This window comes from Pantherophis guttatus, chromosome 11 (genome assembly GCF_059756535.1).
Source record: "Pantherophis guttatus breed Tessera chromosome 11, ASM5975653v1, whole genome shotgun sequence".
Classification (NCBI taxonomy): Eukaryota; Metazoa; Chordata; class Lepidosauria; order Squamata; family Colubridae; genus Pantherophis; species Pantherophis guttatus.
The window spans coordinates 851,604-874,200 of NC_142073.1; the positions used below are offsets into that span (position 1 = coordinate 851,604).

General features: G+C 39.5%; 1 protein-coding gene across 2 annotated transcripts in view; it reads left to right on the forward strand.

Moving 5' to 3' along the window:
* Positions 1-467: 467 nt before the first annotated feature.
* The window catches only part of ANKRD11 (ankyrin repeat domain 11), a 118,850-nt gene continuing 96,720 nt past the window's right edge, over positions 468-22,597 (forward strand). Inside the window, exons 1-2 of one of the 2 annotated variants that reach the window (XM_034426630.3) lie at positions 468-847; positions 16,692-16,771. The gene's annotated coding sequence lies outside the window, so the exon portion shown is untranslated. The remainder of the gene's footprint in view (positions 848-16,691; positions 16,772-22,597) is intronic. The other variant, XM_087877084.1, reaches the window with a different exon arrangement.

Below are 22,597 nucleotides of genomic sequence, written 5' to 3' on the forward strand. Positions count from 1 at the left end.
GCAGCCGGGCGGCTGGCTGGCTGGCGAGCAGGGGAACAAGGCGGCACGGAGGCCACCATCCCGCCGGCAGCGGTCGCATTTCCGGCTGGCGTCTTCCGTGCTCGGGCGGGCGGGGCCGTTCCGGTGCGAGGGATGCGGCCCCATTGCAGCGACCAGCCCCCTCTCGGTTACCCCGGCAACAGCTGCGCGGGGCAGCGCGGCGCCCCTCACGTGACCTCGGAGGAGACTGGCTAATCCGCCGGACTTCGACCAATCCCAGGGTGCCTCTCTCTCGCTCTCTCCCCTCCCCCTCCCGCTTGCGCTGGCCCGGAGAACCCCTCCTCCGCACGCACTCACGTACGCGCGCGGGCACGCGCCCGCCGGGAAGAGGCCCGAGAGTCCTGGGACACGTCACGCGCGCTCCAGTCAGCGTCCGGGCTCCACCTCGCCGCCTCGCTCCGTCGCCAGCCAATGGGGAGGCCCGTCTCATCGGGCCAATGGGGAGGGCCGGCTCTGGCGGCGGACGGAGCGGCGGTGCCGTGAGGAAGGAAGCGGCGCTGTCGGGCGGCCGAGCGGGCTGGGCAGGAGGGCTTCCGAGCGGGCGAGCCAGCGAGCCAGCAGCGGCCGGGGAGGCAGCGAGAGCCGCCGGGGAGGCGGACGAGCCATGGAGCGGGTGGGCCGGAGGCGGCGACGCCGGCACTGCTGAGGGCCCGCCGCTGCCGCGCCGCCCCGCCCGCCCGCCCGCCGCCGCTCCTTCAGGCAGGCGGCCGGGCCGGGCGCAGGCAGAGAAGCTGCGAGCAGGCCTCGCGCGCTCGCCGTCGGGCCTCCCGCCGCCACGGAGAAGAGGCGGTCGCCGCCGCAGCGCCGGGTAAGAACAACGCCGAGGCCTCCCCTCCCCCCCCACCGGCGGCGAGGCCCAGGGGGCGGTCTGGGGGCGCCGGGGGGGCGCGGAGCACGTGGTCTCGAGGGGGCGGCGTGGGAGGCCCCGAATCGAGGCCAAGCGGCTCCTCCGGCGGGGCGGGGCGGGGCGGCCTCCGAGGCGGGGGAGGGGTCGCGCGGCCGAGTGACAGAGGCCAGTGGGGGGGGGGCTCCCGGGGGCGGGGCGGGGCGGGTGGCCGAGGGGGAGCGCGAGGTCACCTCTGCGGTCCCGGCTCCGCCGGGGCTTCCCCCGCACTCAGAGGATCGGGCGGCGGCGGCTGGAAGCGCAGGGCCGCGGTCGGGGGAGGCTTCGCAGACCGAGGGTCGGAGGGGCGCCCCCGCCATCCCTGCCCGGGAGTCGTCCAGAGGCCGCTGCCGGGGCTTTCCCGCCTGGCGACGAGGAGGGCGGTGGGGGTGGCAGGAGGGGCTGCCTCGGGAGGAGGGGACGATGGGGGTGGGGAGGGCCAGCAGGACCGCGGAGGAGCCATCGAGCCGGGAGGTGGTGGGAGAGCAACCTCCAGCCGGCTGCAGAAAAGACGGGCTTTGGCGCCCTTGGCGAGCCGAGGTGGATGGCGCAGGTGAAAGGCAGGCGCGGCTCCTGGGCCCCGGGGAGCCCCGGCCGAAGAAGAGGGTCTGCCACCGCGGAGGGAGGCGTTGCATTTGCCAGGGTTGGTGCGCTGAAAATGACTTGGTTCTGCTAACCTCCATTTAATATTTCATCATCTCTCCGCCAGCCTGGCTCTGCCTGTGTAGGGAAGCAGCCCTCTGCCAGCAAGGCGGGCCGAACTGCATTTCTTTTCTTGTTTAATCTCTAAATTGCTCAGCCTCTTCCTTGGGCTCCCTCCTAAAACAAGAAATAAAAAGCAGCTGTATGTCTTCAAACAGAATTTAAAGCCTCCCACCCACCTCGTCTCTTAAGAAGAGGATTGATTACATGTTTAGAAAGGCAAATCATTCCGCCCCCCCCCCCAAAAGCCTTGAGGAACTGAGCCCTCTAATGCCCTCTGCCCTTTTCCCAGAGAAAGCAGCTGTCCTGCGAAGGATGTGTGCCTGTGGATTGAAAATCGGCCTGTTCATTGAGGCACAAGGGCTGGTGTGTTTGGAACTGCTTCTCCTCTCAAAATCGTTGCTCTGTTTTGATAGTTGCAGGAAGGAACTGCAGCTCCCTCCCCCTCCTTTCCTATTTTGTACACAGATCTCCCTTGTCACAAGGAACATGGCCATAGAGGGAGCAGATCAGTCACTGTCTTTTAAAGCCAAATGCATCTCTGGGGATTGTTCTAGAAAGGGAATATGGACAGAATAGCCTAGCCAGGCAGGCAAAGAGGAGAATAACAATCAGCCAAGGGGATTTTCATGGTTGTGCTTGGAAGTGTTATCAATAATGTTCTTAGAAGTAATTCTGCTCTTTCGAAAAATGGAGCCTGCCTCTTGGACTCTGCACCTCTTCCCCTGTCTCTCACAGTTTTTATGTGTCTGTGGCCCTAGTTTTATTCTGGTTTTTGTTTCTTAATGAAATTCAAGAGACCCTAATTTTTGAATAGAGTGTTTAAGTGTTCGTATTAAAACTTACTTTGACTACAATAGATGGCTTATATCTGAGTAAGAAAGAGTCCCAATTTTATGCTGAAAAGGAATTCTTAAAATGTTAGAGATGCTGCTAGTGATTAAAGTAGATGAAAAGTAAGATTCTTTGTCAAAGTCAAGAATTTTTTTACAATTATAGTAGGCATTGTGGGAGATCTGTAGTCAGATTGAGCAGCAATAGGGCACTGCTCTATGCAAGGACACAACAATTCAGAGTCGCTCCCTGGAGAATTGAGAGTGTTTTAGGATATAATTCTCTATGGAATAGAGATAGTCACATAGGCAACCCAGTATTTACTGCTCATGTAAACATTCTGCATTCTCTCTTAAAGAGTTAACTGGCTAAACCGGTTGAACAGGGCTGCATCTGGGAGGCTGGGCTTGGGGACTGCCCTGGCTTTTGAACCTTATGCCTTAGGAGCAAGGTTAGAACACTGTGCATATTGTGGCTGCTGCATGTACAGTTGTGCTGAGTTATGGATAGTTGCATGCATAATTCAGTTTTCATGGCAAAGGGACATTAAGGCTTTCCTAAAAGCATTTTTACTTTTTGGGAATAGATCATTAAAGGCTTAAATTATACCACACAATACGGGGCACCATGACGTACTAGTGATGGCACATAGCTGCTTATGGGCTGTGCTTCTCACCTAAATGTAGATGTTGAAATAATTACTTTTTGGCAGTACATAGCTATGTACCTTTTGGCACATAGCTGTGGAGCTTCCCATTATGTGTTTTACCACCTTGGTTTAAATACCAAAGAGAATAATAAAAGGTAAGCTGTGTAGTTGAGTCCCAAAGGTGCTTTTTCAAAAGACAACTTGACTTTGATTTTTCTTTGAAGACATTTCGCTTCTCATCCAAGCAGCTTTTTCAGTTCTGAACTGAAAGCCCAGTTGCCTTTTGAAAAAGCACCTTTGGGACAATCATAACTGGATGACTGAGAATCTCCGTAGACTGTGCAGATGAGATATTTCTCCGGTAAATTTCATATAGTACCAGTTTGCCTTGCTCAAAGGAGATGTGCTAATATTAACTCTAGGATGAAGATGGGGGACTGTTTTTACACACAATGGGTAGCTCTAACTACATGGCAGAGTGGATGTTTCAGGTCTCATTAAGATAATGGATATGTTCTGGGTTAATAGTATTCTTATGAGTATTAAAATATGAATTTAAGCTGAATTTAAGCTGAAATCTAAATCTGAATTTGTAAAAATGACTGTGAAGAACTTAATCATTAATATTTCTAGTTTTTGCCCTTCACAAAATAAAATGTCTGCTGATGTGGAAGATTCTGCTTTGATTTCCAGGAGAGGCTTTGATTTGCCAGGAAAGAATGGTTCCTTATTGTGATCAGGCAGCATTAATCAGATCGTATCATCGGTCTAGTCTCTTTAAGGGAACCACATGTATATATAACCACTTGGATTTTATAAAGTAGAGAGAAAATGTGTCAATGCTCCATATAGATTTGCTTAATATTTTTCTCAAGCCTTTTTCTTAGCATTTGTAAACATACCATTAAAATACAATTTGTCTGTGTGGTACTGAAGGTATGTTTAGGAAACAATGAGAGAAACTGCAGTGTCAAAAAGGCAATTTTGTATGTTGACCAAAACCAGGAACAAATAGGTTCAGAATATTTATTGCTACAGAACAGGGAGTGGAATAAAAAACTGCATTGTCCTTTGATTCAAACTTGCTATCTGCAGTATTGTTGCTGCTGCTGCTACTTTTTTTTTTAATCCATGTATGTGTCTTTTAATAGGTTTGCTGTATTCACTATTTTTAATGGAATAGATTTTTTTGGTGTGGTTCAGTTAAAAAAAGTCTTAATTATAATCTTTAATCTTGCTGCTCCGTTCATGCAGTTTTCTAAATAAGCTTCTCTTGTCTCACCAATACTTCAGTAGAATTTTGGGGAAAACATACAAAATTTATGTATATTGCAGCAGCAGCTTAACAGGAAAATGAAGCCCATTTGAAATATATGTATGTAGCCAGATTTCCTTACATTTCAATCAGAACATTAAATCGTGATTTGGAAATTGCTATCAAATCATATTAAAGGTGATACTTTCTTGCTAATAATAGACTTAAAAACCACATTATAAATGGCATTTTAAAATTATTAGGCTCTTTCAGATATGTCAAAGTATTTTAATATCAAGTCTGATGAGTCTAGTTTCGAATAAGTTGTTCAATTCAAGATTTAATCTACTGGAAGATCTAAGGAAAATTAGATATGAGCTAGTATGAAAAATAAAAGAAGCATAGTAAGGACAGAAATAATATACTGACAGAGATAAAGCAAATGGTTTATGCTAGTGTATAAATAGTGCCGCATAACGGGGTGAGCTCCCATTACTTGTCCCAGCTTCTGGCAACCTAGCAGTTTGAAAGCACGTAAAAAATGCAAGTAGAAAAATAGAGACCACCTATGGTGGGAAGGTAACAGCGTTCCGTGCGCCTTTGGCATTTAGTCATGCCGGTCACATGACCATGGAGACGTCTTCGGACAGCGCTGGCTCTTCGGCTTTGAAACGGAGATGAGCACCGCCCCATAGAGTTGGGAACGACTAGCACATATGTGCGAGGGGAACCTTTACCTTTATAAATACTGTGTGTAACTTGAAGCCCATAAGACAAATCTGAGAGCTGGCCTATAGTTTTGTTTTCAGTTTAGATGTGAAAGAGGTATGAAAAACATGGCTTTGTCTCAAAAGCACTTGGTAAATACCTCTCTCTTAAGAGGGTGAACGTTGGGGAGGGGGTCCACAGTGCCTTACATCTCAAAGTGACAGTTCACAAACATCGGTGCTTAATAATTGGCCTCAGGGACTATTAGCTATCTGAGGTGGAACTCAATAAAAGATGGGGACTGGTGGACTGGGGTAGCTGGGGTAGCTTCAGAGAGTAGCTGCTCATTAGAAGGCGGCCAGGTTCCTAGTGAGTGATTTAAAGCTTCAGCTTGTGTCCTAAAAAGCTTCTATATGCTCCTGTATGGAGAATTCATTTGAGAAGGCTCCATGAGGGATTTTTAATAGAGTTGCTTTTTTTGTTGTCAATATATCCACTTTTTAAAAAAATGCAAGTATCAGTGGCTTTCTGGTTACCAACAATGCTGATCGTCTATGTATGGTTGGTGGTTATTTCATTTGGGAGGATTTTCCCAGAGGTTAGATAAGCAGAATGAATATAGTCCACCAGAGGGTGGGGGGGGGGGGAGGATTTCCGGTATCTTGTGTTAGTAATACTTGACTACATGTTCGCTTTGTTTTGTTTTGGGTTTTTTTGCTGTGGTTTTAGAACTCTGTAAACTTGGTTCATATACTGGTTGGATTTAAGAGAAAATGATGAACCTTAATTATGAGGCCTGACCTAATTTTTAAATCCTTTTTTATAACACTATAGCATTGTTTCTTCAAGATATGTTTTTTCTTGAAGTTTTACTCTGATCTTTGGTTCTACAAACATAATGTTACAAAGCTAAAAGGATTACACAGTGTATCTTATATGAATGTCTTAATTTTATTTAAGTTGCTTTATTAAATTGAGAAATATAAGTGGAAATGATATGCTTTTCTTTTGAGAATATTGCTAATCTAATTTCTCATTTTCCCTTTGTTGTTATAATCATATTTCATGCGTTAAATATTGAAGAAACTATATTTAAACCTCTTGACAAATCTTGCAATTTCTTCGAAAGTTGCTATATAGATTTTGAGCAGTGCTTAAATCTGTCCTTTTTCTAGCAAGCTGCTTTTTTAGCTCATTATGTGAGTAAGACTGTTCTGTTGGCACAGTTTAGATGAAAAATTGACACGTATGGGAATTCAGCAGGTACTTCCTCATAGCTATTGAAAATTTGTCAATTTTTGCTGATGGGAAACATGAGCTGAGAGAAGCCAGATATTTTCCTCCCCCTCCCCTCCCCTCCCCTCCCCCTCCTCCAATAAAGTTCTTCATTGTTTTTACAGAGAAAAGTAAGCATCCACATTCTTGTCAGCAATGCCCCTGCCATCTGCCATTGGTTTGCTGCACTGCCCTTGGCATTTATGCGGTAAATTATTTATCCTCAAGGAGTCTGTGGGCAGACTCTTTGCCTCTTTAAAAAAAAGTGGAGAAGATTCTGCTTGTAACAGCAGAATGGACTTTGATATAAAACAGATCTGTTTTTAAGGGCTGATATTCTTAATTGTTGAATAATATTTTTATAAACCTATCAAGCACTGTCTCAACTCCTCTGTAGAACTATTTAACCCTTTTAAGGATTATATATTTCTTGGTAACATATTTTTTATTATAGATGATCCCATTTTTAAAGAAAAAGGAAGAGTTGTGAACAAATGGGCTTTAAGGGTGGCAGTGAGAATAGCAACCTTGGATTTTCCTTATGATTAGATAACACAGCATGCTTGTTGTGGAGAGCAATGGCAACTTCATAACCATAGCCCACTAGTCATCCTGCTGCCTTTCATTGGTTGTGACTAGGAAAAGGAACGTTGTTAGCATTCGGGAAGGCCGGGTGCAGCTGTTGAAGCCATGTCCCTAGTCACGGGCATGCTGCCGATGTGGAATAATGGAATTTACTCCAAAGACACTTCTAAGGGATCACTGAGTCTTCACCCAGTGTGAAGACATGCTTTGTTTGTGTGTAGGTCATTTACTAAATCATGAAATGTGTTAAGTCCAACTTTACAAATTGGCAAAGAATGATGCGTGTACCATATTGTGCAATTGTTTAAATTAGGGGTGTCAAACTCAAGGCCCGGGGCCTGGATCCGGCCCATGGGATACTTAGATCTGGCCCGCGGGGCCACCCTGGAAACAGTGAAGGACTGGCCTGTGGTGCTTCTCCCAGCAAAAACGGGCTCCCGAGCTCCATTTTCGGCCGCCACGGCCTCTTGCAACCTTCTGCCAGTGAAAATGGAGCTTGGGAGCCTGTTTTCACTGGCAGAGCACTCAGGCCACCACAGGCGCCCCTGACAGGAGTGACATCGAGCTGGCCATGCCCACCCTCGCCATGCCCCCCCCTCAGGTCAAACACAACCCTGATGCGGCCCTCAATGAAATTGAGTTTGACACCCCTGGTTTAAATGGTCAGGGCTGAGGTTCTTTCTGTGTCAAAGAGCAGCGGGCTTAATGGGAATGTGTTTCACATAGTGCATTCTGATGTCCTTTGGAGAAATTTCTTTTGGACTTAACTGGATGATTGCTTCCGTAACTTTTTCACTGGGTAGTTATATAACATGAGGATGTAGGATTATGTTTTACATGTGTGAAATGGTTTAAGAAGAAATACAGATATAGAAATACAGATCTAACTATTATAGGAAAATGATGGCAGGGAGGGTTGGGGAACTCGTGTGGAAATAGTGAAATCATTTGTTTCATCTTTCATTTAAATTAAGAGCTATAAATACTACATATGAGAGCCCTCCAGCACCAGAGTGAAAGCCTGCATGTTATTTGCCAAGGGGCCAAGCAAATGCCTCTGATAAGTCTGCATGCAGGGCCAGGAGGCCACTGGCTCTCCTGCTTAGGTCCCCTGGCAAATGAGAAGAGGGGTAGGGGGCATTGTTTTTGATTGTGGAAAGAGATGACATCATGCAGTTATCAGAACTGGCAATTCTGAATAGAATTCTTCTCTAGAACATGGGCATTTTTAAAAAATGAAAGTAGATTCTACCATTCTGCTTCCCAGTTAAAAATATAAATCCATGGCAACCCTTTTGTGTTAATTTCATTTAGTCCTGATAAAGGTCATTTGCCTATAGATTTTGGAGTGGTTTTCCTAGTTCACATATTGTTTGCTGAAAATCAATATTGTTTATTTCCTTGCTATTGTGTTCTACTCTAGTTCACATTTTTATTAGACTGGAATATATGTGCACTGTTCACATGTATGTATATAGTCATGGTTTATAATGTAATTATAATTACATTATAATTAATGTTTTATATTTTCAAATGTTTTAGGCAAGCTTTAGAGATGTTTTCTAGTCTTGGTTGTTTTGAGTACACTCTGGAGTTTGATCCAATGATTGGTCTGCATGATTGGGAAGTGTAACTGGAAATATGGGGTCCGGTTAATGTCTCTGCTGTTCCTTTGACATAGCTGTGATAAGAAAGCAATCATTTTGGAATTGGGTATTCAGAGGTTTGTTCCAGAGGCAGACTGATAGGATAACTGATTGATTATGTGACACCTTGGTGACTACATACATAAAGGGGTCCTCCCCCGACAACCCGATTTCTCTCTAATTTGATCCTTCAGATATTTCAGTAGTGCATTCATAGATTTTTTTTTCTTGGCTGTCCATGGTATTCTCAGGCATCTTCTCCAATCCCAAAGTTCAGAAATAACAATACCGCTTCTTCAAAATCCAGTTTTCGTGTCCATAGTGTGCCAAAGGGAAATGCCATTGCTTGCATCATTCTGAGCTGTACTTTTCTAGTTATGGACACATCATAGCATCTGAATATTTTTTTTTACAAAACTTCCATTATTGCTCTACCAAGTGCTGGCTTATGATGTGTTTCTTGATTGCTTGTTCCTTCCTTATTGCTGGTGGATCCTGAAAAGCAGAAGCTTTCTACCATGTTGAGAGGACAACTGGAGAGATCTAAGTTCAGTATTCAGTTATGAACATAAAAATAATTACAAACCAGTCCTCCTTTCTTAGTAAAAATTACCTGAAAAGATTGAACTGAAGATCAACTGGATTGATCTATGTACTGCATTCTGAACGTCTTGGAGAAGATTTAGTAAGTTTTTGTAATGTATTAAATGTGACTTGTAAAATCTAAATTTTAATTATTTCTTCAAATAAATTATGCTGGAAATAAGCAGATGAACTATGATTTCATATGGTTAATCCAAGCTTTATATAATTCTCTTGCCCCTCTTTCTTCTTTAGGATATGGACTTCTGTTGCACAGTTTTATTGTCCAGTATTTTCAAAACGTCCTCGATAGTTTTTAGTCAAAAGTGTTGCCATTAGTTTGCATTGTTACTTTCTGGCTTTCAAGCTGAAGCCTTAGTACTGTAATGCAGCAACTGAGAAAGAAAGTTTAAAGTTTGTAAATTGATTTCATTCATTTTGTAACAGATATTTTTAGCTGACACATTGAAGCATTGATTCCAGATAAAATCTTTTTTGGTTGATTTGAATGTTTCAAAAATCAATATTGTAAACATTGGTATGTATTGCAATCATGTACTTCCTAAAAAAACATTGGCAACTTTTGCGTTGTTAGAAGAAAACAAGATGGATATGTCCATATAGTCAACAGCATTTGAGTTTGAGGGAGATTTCACCTTGCTTTTTATGGTTCTAAACATACTTTTAACACAGGTAATTTGCTATAATTACTGTTTAGTTTATTATGCTTTGAGTTTCTGCTGTGGCTTTAGTACAAGATCAGATAACTTTGTTTAGTATCAGGAAGTCTGACCCAATAGATTTGCTATAATTGCAGCAATAATTATCTGTCTTTGAGTAGCAAAGATTGCATCCCAGGAATTTTCTTCTCCTAAATCTCATCAGTTAAATGTGAAAAGGCAATTCTACCACTCTTAATAAGTCATGGTTGTATTGTATGGGAAGAGGGTATGAGGGCTTCATTTGAGTTCAGTCTGTGCAAGTAGGTGTCCTTCCACCATTGGCTTCTAAAGGGCTTTGGCTGTAAACGTTACCATATAATATTGTTGACGAATTAGTTTTATATACAACAATCATTTCAACAACCTTTAAAAAGTATTCCAATAAGCACAATATTTAAGCATAATTATGACAACATACCTCACTGGCTAGTAGGCATCTACAACATTATTTCAATAAACAAAAGGTATCAGTCAGAATTTGCTACAATTAATTGAAGTACACTATAAAGCTGAGAATCTTCACTCTGGGAACCAAACTGAATAAATAATAAAGAGGGTTACTGTTTCCTCCAGCAGATTTCACTCTGCTAACTCAACCTTAGCTACCTAAAATATAATGCTGGTTGGAAAGTATCTACATGTCCTCTTACTTATTCCAAACTTTAGCAGTCATGACTCATGAAGAAAGAATGCAGAAGTTTTCAAAGCTGCTAAATATGCTGCAGGAGGAACTTGTGATTGACTGGTGCTCTCTCTCCAGGCATTTTGTTCTGCATAAACTTATCTTGCATGACAAAATGCAAATACTGCCTTTCCATCTTCCACTTCGGGAAGCAAAATTTTAACACTACTCTTAGATTTTCTTCTCAAAATAAATAGAGCCCCTTGGTGACCTAAACTGGCACTGAGTCACAATTTATTATCGTAGATGATGACAAATCTTAAAATTGTCCCATGAAAAGCTGTATGCATAGAAGTCGCCTGTGGGTCCTTTCTAGGACCCTATTTTGGCCCCTCTATAGATAGTAATCTATGGTACATTAAAATATTTTTAATGATTGTGATTTATTATCTAATTTCAATCCTGAGTGAGCCTGACCTGGTCTTGATTTTCTTCTTTGACTATCTTTTACTGTGACATTTTAATAGTCCTCAATTAATCTGCTCTTTTTTATTCATTTTTAACAAATCTTTGTATTTGATTCAATTTCTGATGAGTTGTTTATGGAACTATGTCAGGTCCTACGAAAAAACAAATAAACCACTTCAGATGTCTACATTCACATATTAAATTAAATTAAATTATTAAATATTAAATTAATTTTATATATATATATATATATATATATATATATATATATATATATATATATGTTGCTGATCTGAACAAAGGTATTGATGAGTATTAACATAATTTTGAGGTATGTCAGACTTGTTTGACGCTTCTATGAAATCTGTTTAAAAGTTTTCAGCAATGTATTTGTATAAGGAAATAATCATTTAAACTGCAAGTCCTTAAGCAATGGAAATGTTTTCTGGCCCAAATAATTCAAAATTCAAATCATCTTAATATCTGGTTCAGTGCCATATGTTGTTTTAGAAAGCACATTGCACATTCACTGGCTGCTTGTCTTTGATAGAGAAATCACAGCTTTAGTATATTCAGATAGTGTGTCTCTTACATTAGTGCTTAAAATATAATTGTAGCAATTTGTTCTTAAGCTATTACTGATCTTAGGCTGTTTGCATCAAATGGGAAAAACTAGTTATGAAGAATATACCTCAAAAATAATTGTGGTAGTTATTCCTCCTTATTTTTGTCAATTTGCGAGATTTGTGTTGAAGCATTCTCTCAGCCATACTGCTAACGTTCCTGCATTGTGCATGTATTGTTATGGGGTATAATTTTTTCTGAACTGTATTTTGCTTTTCTCTCTCTCTCTCCCTCTCTCTCCTGTTGTTATGGAAACTCAGTCCAATGTAGCAGTGATTGCTAACAAGTGCTAGGTTATAGTGCCTTTTTAAAATGAAGATGTGTTAGTCATGTTGCACTTTTTTGGCCATGGAATTTTGCTGTTTTGGAGATGTTCTTCACATATTGTAGCATGATTGCAGTTCTTCCAGCATCTTTCGGAATGTAATATAAATATATTTTACAAATAGTTCTTTTGAGTACAAGAATTGAATTCCTCATGGGGTCTTAAAATTTCTATAGCATCTGTTGAGTGGGTTTCAAATCTTGTATTTTAGATTTAGGTAGCTAACAATTTTATTAGAGATATTTTACTTCTGTGTGATGGAGTTATTTCAGAAGATTTTAATATTTTGAAATACAGACGTTCACATTTGTGTACATAAAGAAGAAATAACTTTTAAAATATTTTATAAAGCAACAAATGGTTATCTTATTGTCTTCCTTGTTCTTAAAAGCTTGATGTTTCTGTTCTTTATTTAAAATAGCCATATTGTTAAGGAATATTTATGCTAAAGGAAAATGAATTTCTGCTCCCTGCATCTGGTTTTTCAAGGTTTTTTTTTTTTTAAGCAATGGGCTTCTTATATAAAAGCCAACACATAAACATCATGTTCTTATAGATTGACAGAACCGGCTTTATCTCCATTAGGTAGCATAGATAGGCAAGCTACGGCCTAAAAATAAAAAGAATCATATACCATAAACCAAAACAAAAATCAGGAAACGTTTCATCCTTAATTTTGAGGCTCAGTTTCCATTTCCATAAGTAAATGATGAGAACTGCCGGAAAACATAATCAAAATTACTTAATGTACCCATTGGCTGCCACCTCCCCTCCCCTGTCTCCCCCAGCTGTTCTAAATGCTTTCCTCTTGATGATAAGATGTTTCTAAAAACCACATTCTTGTGGGAATGTTCAGAGTCCTCTGTTTCTTTTCCAGCACAAAAATAGCTGACAGAAGAGAGATTGGCTTGAATTAAGCAAGTTCCTTACATATGGCCAAATGCTTCTGTGCATGCAAGGGTTGGATTGTCCGAGCGTTTCTTTTTTAACTACGGTTGATGTCCTGCATTGGAGAGTTTTTGAGAGCGTTCCTCCTACGTGTGAGAGTGCCTCCTTCTTGGAAGAACAGTGGCAGCAGTGTGGCTGGCAACTATGGTGATTCTGCATCCTTTCTGCTCTGGTATCCCTAGTTTTTGAGGGTGTGGTAAATAGACTATTTATTATATAAATTACATTAAATATTTGAATTGGTTGCCATTTTTTTTCTAAACTCTTCCATATTCAATGGATGGTTTCTGAACATTTCTGAGTTTCTTAACGTGTTCTCTGAAGTTTGGTGCACTCAGTCCCGTGAAGCTTGGCTTAAGAGTGTTTTTGTATTTCAGAGCCATTAATTTTTTTAAGTTGTTTTTGGAGGAAAAGATTGTCTGTTGAAGTAATCATCAAACCATTGCATGTTCCCCATAAATCATTCCTTTTGTTAAAACTTGCAATTCTTGTAATCGAAAGACAGTTTTTAATTCCAGTGTGTAATGAAGAGGCAGAGTATCTTGTGATGTACTTGAATAGGCTATGGGTATCACCTCAAGAGGAATCTACACCATACTGGACTTGTAAAATGAGTGTGAACAAATTGTAATTCTGTATCATGTTCAATGCAAATTCATAGATTTCAAGCCTATTATTTTGCATGTCTACTGGAAAAATAGTGTATTTTATCTAGAATATGGGATAAAACTTTTCTTACTTTTAATAGCAAAGTTGCCCACTGTAAACAGACCATTGCTCTACGTGGCATTTCTGGCTAAACAGTATTGTTACTAGTATGCTGCTGAATGTTTATGCTTGCACCTTTAAGTTTTTCCACAAGTAAATAGGTTAATGATATTTGATAGGTGGAAAAAATGTAGAGGGAATGGGGAAGAAGAAGCAAAGAGGAGAGAGTTTACTTGTAAGATAACTTGAGCAACCCAGTTATCTTACTTTTTTACTTTAAGGTTACATAAAAGATAGATTAAAATTTTAGAAAATATGTAGCATTTTGCAGTAAACCTCTGTTGTTGCTACACTTACAAATTTCTGTTGGATCCAAACCTAATATTGTTTAAAGTATTTTTTTCTGCCCATTTCAGAATATAGACTAGGGTTGCTGGAGCTTTCCAGCATCTTCCATTTGCCCCCAGAATCCTGTTTGCATGTGGAAACAAAGCAGAACAAATTTCCTTGTAATAAAAGCAGTAATATGTAGTTTTACATATGGGCATTTTTTCCCTTGTATGTGGGCCAGGAAGATCCACATACAAACTTCAGCGAGCAGCTACAGCAGAGTATGAAGTTAATTTGCCTGGATAGTTTTCCCCACATATTTTGTTTTAATTATGGGCTGAAATTCTAAATTTTATGGTAATTAAATTCTTAATTGAAATAATAAATTACCCTAATGGTGATATAGGAAGGATTGTATGGGTGTCACAATTAAAATGTTGAACTGGTACCTGGGTCTAGGGTTATATTCCTCCTGAAGCATACATCTCATTAGCTTGTTTTAGAAGATGTTAATTTGCTCTAAACGATCATTATTAGGACAAATTGTAAAAATCCTATGGACTTTTTGAAGGAAGACTCAGATAAAAATATGGTAACCAGGGATGAAGGTTAGTTTTGCCATCCTACTGTAAAAGTTCTGTGAAGTTTGCACAATGGTGCCTATACAAGTAGAATCAATAAAATGTATCATTTTACTTGCTTTGTTTCATCTCTGCATCACATGCTGCCTCTTTCTGTTTAGAATTGCAAAAGATCCCTGTGGCAGCTCACTGAAATAGAAGCGGTAATATTAGAAAGGCATTTCTCTTTTCAGGAGAGCACTTAAAAAAAAAAACATCAGCCAGGCTCTTTGCTTTTTATTTCTGCATTCCCTCTCCATCTGTTCCTTACTTTACCCAGTGCCCTGAAAGTTCACCCACCACCTGTCCCTAAAATGAATTCTCCTTTCGCATATATTCCAAATTAGATTGTTGGACATTGTTTGGTGGCTGCTGATGTGGTTTTACTTTCTGAAAAAGGCATTGAAATGGAATCTTTTGTCATTGTCCTTCTGGATTGGTTGGTTTTGCCAGGTACTCCATTGGTTTAGTTTTTCAAGTTCAAAGATTTTTTACTGTTATATTTTTATTTCTAATGTTATTTGAATCAAGCAGTCTTAGGAAGTATTGAGCCATTTCTGTAAACTAGTTGGTTCCCCCACCCCGCACTTTACATTTTAAAAATGCTCTGATTATTGAGAGGATTGCAAATAAAATGAATAAGCAAGCAAAAACACTTTAAAATTCAAAGTTTGCTGTCAGTCGAGAAAAATCAGGATCACATCTTAAATTCCAGTCAAGCTGATTTATTGCTCATGCCTATATACGAGAACCTAGTTAACAAACTGTCAGTATGAAATTGGTGCTCGATAGACTTACGGAATTCAAGGGGGCCTGGACTTGGATTGCTTGTGGAAACGTAAGGACTCGAGACTGCTTCCTCTCTTGACTTTGCCCCAGGCTTTGCTTGTTTCTCTCCTACCTTTGCATTTGTAAAAATTCAGAGTTTTATGACATGAACAAGTATTAGTGGCTTAGGGAAGTTTCTAATTGCCTGTTCATATTACTATTGTAATTGTCTCAGGCCTGTTTTGTTGTGTTTTTTTTTAATAAAAATAAGTATATGCTTTATCTGCCAGATTTGATATATTTATAATTATTTGGAGCATAAATAAACTTCAACTTCATGTCTGGCTTGTCACCAAGATACGAACTTTCCTCCCTCAAATAAACAGCATTCTGTTTAACTAACATACTACAGTATGGGTACACCTCTCATGTATTCTTCCAATGTTTCTCTGACATTAGATGTGGTTTTGAGATGCAAAGTTATGGCCATTTCCCCCAGTAATCTTTCATTGATACGAACCCCACTGCATGTTTCTGCAGTCTTAGCATTTTAGTCTTAGTTATAGCACAGCGTGCCTTGCTTTTCCTCCAGAGATACCTATGATTTCCAGGTGGGCTGCCATCCAAAGGGATTTAGAAGACCAAATGCGATTAGCTTCATCTGGTAAATGATATCATGTCAGACAATTATTCAGCTATCCCATTTCATTGCTAAAATTAATATTTGATGCATTCTTTTATTTATTGCATTTACTAGAGAATGCTGCATGTCTAGATGTTGACTATGTGCTAAACGTACAAGTCTCCCTTTTTGAGGTTTGCCTGGGCAAACTTAAGAGCAGCTCCCTTCTCTGCAGTTATGAGTCATGACTTGTTCTAAAATGCTAATATAGACCCCAGATATTCCTGTGTGTGAGCTTGTAGAATACTGCTTCTCTATTTAAAAGCTGTCATAAATAGTTTTATTTTAGTGATACCTTTACTTTAGAGGTGGAATTTGAACTAGTTTCTTCAGATATTCTTTACATGCTTCTATTTTGGAAAAAAAAAATTCTCAGAGCAAGCATAACAAGTACAGTAAACAAGTTACATAAATTTGTGAATTGCAAATTATCCCAACCTATAAACTTGCTATAAGATTAGCGTGCTACCCTTGTCTTTCTGGCACAACAGAGCAGAAATAATTCTGTCTTATATATGCATGTGTTTTGTTTGTTTGCACATATACAAAATTTTAATTGTACTATCCTGTCAAGTAATTTGCTTGAGCCTTTTGTATTAATGGAGTTTTGGAAGAGCTAGACAAAATGAAATGGAAACAGAATTTAAAGGAAAATGTCTATAATTTAAGCCTGCATTTTTCTCTGAAATATTTATGGGGCTATTTTTGTCTTTCAGAATATAGCACTGCTTGCGGGACACCCTTTTGTTGGATTTTATCTATGTCCAGCTAACTGCTGCTTTCAGCTATGGAATCGGTAAATATTATGCTATTTTCTTATGCATTTTTGCCTTTTTCAGTGGGATACTTTACATAAATATGATTTTAAAAAAATTAAAGTGGATAATATTTTTTCATGGCATTTCAATAGAAGTCTTTTTAATGGTAAGTAGCTCAATTTCTGCTGGTTGTGGCACAGGATAATGTCTTCAACCTGCTCAGAAATCGTAATTTTATACAGAATTAAATATAGCAAGCTGTTTTTACTCTCTGAGTCCTTCTGCTAATTGCAGTCTAATGTGAGATTGGTGGTTCCCTTCTTAAGTCCTCTTGCCAGGAGAGAGCTATGTGCGGAAAGGATATATCTGCCAGCACTTGCTACTTGCTGCAAGTGACCAACCGACCAAGTGCTGGATGGCCAGGACGTTTTACGAGAGGTTGTGCATCCTTGGCTCAGTTGTGTTTGTGCAAAGTCTTGTGCCAAAGACTAGTTTTATTCATACATTTGAACAGCAAAAAATTAGGGCAATGTGTGAAAGAGACTCCAAAGTTCTTTACTTTTTTTCTGAAGTCTCTGCCAATTACTATTAAGCGATCACTTAACTTGCTCTTCAGAATATTGAACGTGATTTTTGAAGGAGTTTCATTACAGTGCAACAGCCAAAGAGCAAGTATGGTGTTCTAAGTGTGGCTTGTGCTCTAGATTTGTGCCTGCCTCTCCTCCCTTCTATCCATTGAAATCTTTGTAAAGGTTATACATTAACCAACTTTTCAGTTCCGATTGAGATTCGGCAAGGAGAGACCAGCTGGGTGACTTGTTAGTGAAAAGGAATGTTCTTTCCTACTAGCACTTCTGCTAGGAGAGGTTCATGTCCTTCAGCTCGGCTAAAGACCAAAGTTCTCCTGTTGCGCAAAGCCTGCAGATCAGGGTTTGCCAAGAGCAGGGCCCCTAAAGGGTAATGTGGCAAAAAACTCCAAATGTTTGAGGATAGTTGTCGCCAGGATGGTGGTTGGCATTTTGTTTTTTACATACATAGATGCTGGGAGATTAAAACATTAATCTCCCAGCATCTTTGCAAGATAAAGAATTGTTTTCCTTCTGCATTTGGAAAGTTCTGTTTCAAGTACGTTCTTATTGTAGTCAATAGTTGGAGCTATCACTAAAAGGTAATTATTAGAAAATGAGATCTGTTACTGAAATTGATATGCCAGAGTAAAAGATCTAATTCAGTTAAATGGAGTAATTTCTTGAATATTTTGATTAAGGCTCTGTGTTGGGCCCATTAGTTTCCAAGTTAGGCCTATTAAATCATGAGCTGTGATCTTTGGTCCATAGGTAACGAATTGGCAGCACTGGATTCTGTCTTTTGATTTGCTTCTCAGCAGCTCTCTAAAAACTGAACAGAATTGGGCCAAGACTTGGGAATAAGGTGGGGGATAGCAGCAGAAGAAAATGAGTTAGAAAGATCTGGATCTGGCTGAACTCTGTGGAGAAAAATATGCCTGGAAAAAGGCAAATCTGATAGCATGTCCACAAGAAAGGCAATTTGGCAATGGCTTTGTTGCTGAATCCTCCTTGATAAGCCCCCTTCCCTCTTTCTTCTTGGTTATGAGACTTAGGAAGTGGTCTTTAGGGTTGGAACATCCTTATGAGGTTGTATTGGCTTGTGGAAGGAATAGGCTATGCTTGTCCAACGCGGGTTGGCAGATATAATCAGTGTTAGTCTGCGGTATCTATCATGGCCTGTTTGCCTTGGGAGACTCTTCTGGACATATACATGTCCAACAACGTAGCCCATGTTTTCCACACAAGCTCTTTTGCCTCGTCAAGGCCCCCATCATAGAAGGAGGCATCCTTATGAATCTCTGCTAAATGTACTATTTTTATTTTATTCTGATCAAATAAATTATAGTTGTTGTAGCTTTGACTTACATAATAAGTATGAATTTGGGGACTCTCTTAATGTTGTATGAAACATGTTTATAAAGGACCCCAAAAGATGAGTGTCAAATGCTATTTTACTCTAAGTGTCTCTGCACATATTCCATCTGAGTTTACTTTCATTATCCTACAGAGATGTCCCATTAATTGAGTCATCCAGTGATGTGCACACCTGCAATCCTTTACCAAATTCCCAGTCTATAATTCATGCCAATGGTAATTTCAGCTGCTTTTCTGAATATATTTTTAGACATGGCAGACTATAAGAGATTTTTGGACAGTATAGGTCTGGTTAATATATGGAGACAGATGGCAATTCCAGAGAATATACTTACTGTTCTGAAAGACGTAGGCTCCTGTCAAGAACAGACATGATTTGCACTTCAAAGAGTTTGGCTGCTGAAGGTGCTAGAGATACCAAAGACTATAGCAATAAGGAAAGTTTCTGAAGCATTTATTTATTTGTTTGTTTGTTTGATTGATTTATATGCCGCCCTTTTCCGGAGACTCAGGGCGGCTTACAATGCGTTAAACAATAGCCTTCATACTTTTGTATATACCTGCTTAGTAGGGCTTTTGGCCCGCCCCAAGCGGTGTTCTTTTTTATACAAAGTCAACTTATTGCCCCCACAAACCGGGTCCTCATTTTACCTACCTCAAAAGGATGGAAGGCTGAGTCAACCTTGAGCCTGGTGAGATTTGAACTTGCAGTAAGTGCAGGCAGCTAGTGTTACTTAACAGAACTTTAGTCTGCTGCGCCACCAAGGCTCTATTAAACTAGGAAAGGTGCCTGAGTCAGTTGGATTATCAGGTTCTTATTATAAATGTCTTGAGGATGACATTTATAAAACACAATGAACATTGTCCTACAACGAGGAAGGATGCCAGAGTGTTAGAAAGAAGCCAGTAAAATTATCAAAAAAAGGCAAGATTTGACTTTAAAGAGAGACTATAGGATGATATCATTGTTGAATAAGGATTACAAGTTGTTCGCACTGATTCTAGCTGATAGGCTGAAAATAATTTAATGGAGGGTTTTACCTGTAAGATAATGCTAGAAATGTATTGGACATTTAGGAATATTTGTAGCAACATAACAAAAAACCAGCCAAATCAATGTTGGATGCAGAGATTTCGATGGGTTTTTTTGTTCAAAGTTTTGGAAGATATAAATTTTGGAGAGAACTTTATAAAATGGGCAAGATCAATTTACACTTCACAGAAAGTATAAATGGAGACCCACTATCTCCTATCTTGTTTATTTTGTTCTTGAAATACTGAATAGAGATGTTAGATGAGGAGAAACTTGTACAAGTAAAAATTTAAAAAGAAACTTATATGTTAAAAGCTTTTGTAGATGACTTGGTCTTGGTTCTGGAAGATTCTTTAAAGGGAAATGAAACATAAATGGGCAAAGTAATTTGGTGCATTAGCAGGTTTAAAGATTAATAAACAAAAGATGTAGATGTTAACAGAAATGTGAAAATAGAAGAACAGACAATTGATGAATAAGGTGTGTTTTAAGATTGAGAAGAAGGTAAAATATCTGGGTATCATGACAAATATGAATTGTATATTATTTGAAAATAACTATAATAAGACATGGAATGATGGTAAAAGAGATATGTTAAGATACAACTGTCATTGCTGGAGAAAATTTCTATAATAAAAATGAATGTCTTGCCTAGAATCATGTTTTTGTTCCAGACAAAACCTGTTTTGACAACTGATGTACCATTTAAACAGTGGCAGAAGGATATATCTAAGTTTCTGTGGAAGAGAAAAACATGAGTTAAATACAAAATGCTATAAGATGCAAAGTAGAGGATTAGTTTTACTTGATTTGATTTCGATATAAGTGAGTGCTGCTGAGAACTAGAAGGCTTTTGCAGTTAGAAGGGCATGACCTGAGATTTGGGTAACATGGATATTTTTGGTACAGTAAGTCAAGTTTAATGAGGATATAAAAAACATTCTGGTAAACGTGCCACATTGAGAATATGAAATGGATACAAACTGAGGTTGTGCCTAAAGCACCTTTATGGATCTCAGCACAAGAAGAAGCATTTCATAGGTGAGAAATAATAGGCAGGCATAAATAGCTAACTTATTGTGAGATACTGGAATTTTGTTGAGGGGAATCAAAACAAAATCAAGAGAAGAACTGGTAGCAAATTGTGTACAAATGATGAACATGTGGTTGCTAAAAGTATAAACTGAAAAATGAAATGTGAAGAATCTGTGATAAAGCGGGCTAAAAACTTTTGGTCATAATATACACACAGGAAATTTATACTTTATATGTATAATCTTAAAGACAATTTTTATAAAATGATATATTGTTGGCATATGTACACTGAAAGCTTATGCAATGGAAACAAATTCCTTGTGTGTCCAATCATACTTGGCCAATAAAGAATTCTAATTCTAATATGTCACCAGAGAAATTGTCTAGAATGTATAAAGGTACTTAAATTTATATTGGAAATATAAACAACAAGAAGGGACATTTTATATTTGGTGGATCCACACACTGATTCAGAGGATTTTAAAAATTAATACACAATTGAGAGCAGAGGTTTTTCTTTTGGGATCAATGGACAAGCATTTGGGGAAAAAAGTTAGGAACTCTTTTTGTACATGATAATTGCAGGAAGATGATTATATGCACAAAGATGGAAAGATTCAGCATTATCCACAGGGAAGGAATAGTTGGTGAAGATGATGGTGTTTTCTGAAATGGCTAACCTAGTAGGTGTCACATAAGTAAGTTGGTCTAATTAGATGGTATATAAATCTGATAAATAAATGAAAACAATTCTAATGGTGGAGTGGCCTTTTGCTGGTAGTTACATTGAAGACTATAAATCAGTCCTTCTATTTTGAAAATCCGACAGAATGTACTTTGTGATGTTGAATGCCTTGATAGTGTACTCATATTTATTTACTCACGGGTGAGGTCCACTGAGTTCACTGGGGCTTGTTGCCTCACAAATGTGCTTAAAATTGTAGCTGTATTCTTTTCCACAATATGCCAACTTGGGTAATGAAGACAGGCCACCACCAAATATTTAACACAACAAGAGGATGGGTCATTTCAACTGTTCTTGTAATTATGCTAGTAATGAGCCAGTTTGCTGGCCTAGAAACCAAGATGGTGAGTTCTAGTCCAGCCTTAGGCATGAAAGCCAGCTGAGTGACTTTGGGTGGGTCCCTCCTTTCAGTCCTTGTAGGAGGAAGGAGTCTTAGGTATATTTGCCACCTTGAGTTATATATTAAAAAAGGGAAGAGGGAGAGAGTGATACTACTAAGACTAAAAATAGGAAGAAACCATATTTGTTACATCAGACCTGGGCATTCTACAGTTTGCAGGCCACATCTGGCCCTTTGACTGTCTCTCTGGCCTGCTGAGGCACCGGGAGCAAGCACCCCTCCACAGTGGTTCTAGTTTCTCATGTGGCCCCCTCAGGAAAATTTATTCCCCCACCTCCAATGTTACATGGACATAGTTCTTTAAGAAACACTGAGTACTGTTGTTCATTCAACATATCTCCGTAAATAAAGATTTGGAACACTGAAACGTTATTTTTCAAAGAGCATCTTTCCTTCTGCCAATTCTGTTTCAGTGTAGTAGTGACATTCCCAACTTCAGTTGATTTTAACATTCAGCATTACGCTCTAGTAGAAGTAACTTTAGAAAAAAAAATTAATAAAACAAGATGATCACTTATATATATACTATAGGTTCATGTTTAGCACTTATTTTCATATCTCTATAAAAAGGATAAATTCTTGCATGTCACTTTCTAAACTGAATGTGTCAGAGAGGATTAAAATCTTATGTAATGAGTTAACCTTTTAATGACTAACACTGTGTCTAGATGTGCTAATTTTAGTTCCTTTCTCCAGTGGCCCAGCTAG